Source organism: Corvus brachyrhynchos, unplaced genomic scaffold, assembly GCF_000691975.1.
Source record: "Corvus brachyrhynchos isolate BGI_N302 unplaced genomic scaffold, ASM69197v1 scaffold101, whole genome shotgun sequence".
Taxonomy (NCBI): Eukaryota; Metazoa; Chordata; class Aves; order Passeriformes; family Corvidae; genus Corvus; species Corvus brachyrhynchos.
In genome coordinates, this window is record NW_008237239.1 from 10,311,448 (window position 1) to 10,311,676 (window position 229).

The 229-nt window shown below is 62.0% G+C and overlaps 1 long non-coding RNA gene across 1 annotated transcript in view; it reads left to right on the forward strand.

The window, feature by feature from the left end:
* Window positions 1-229, forward strand: part of LOC108445592 — a 7,975-nt gene that overhangs the window by 5,812 nt on the left and 1,934 nt on the right. The gene's annotated exons all lie outside the window — the stretch shown is intronic.

Here is a 229-nt window from a genome sequence, read left to right on the forward strand (position 1 = left end):
TGCGGAGTCATTGATGGATCCCAAAATCTTGACCACGCATCCTATTAGCCTCTGTCTGTGACAGTGGAAGAAACGAATTAGAGCCCGGCGGCAGAGCACGGGAAGAGAGGGGAACGGTGGATGAGTGAAGGCTGGGGAGCGGCCAGGGACACGCAGGGAAATCTGAAGTCTCGTCAAAACGCGGCTGAGCCAGGCTGCTGCTGGGGGCCGGCCCCCGGCGGCGGGGGGG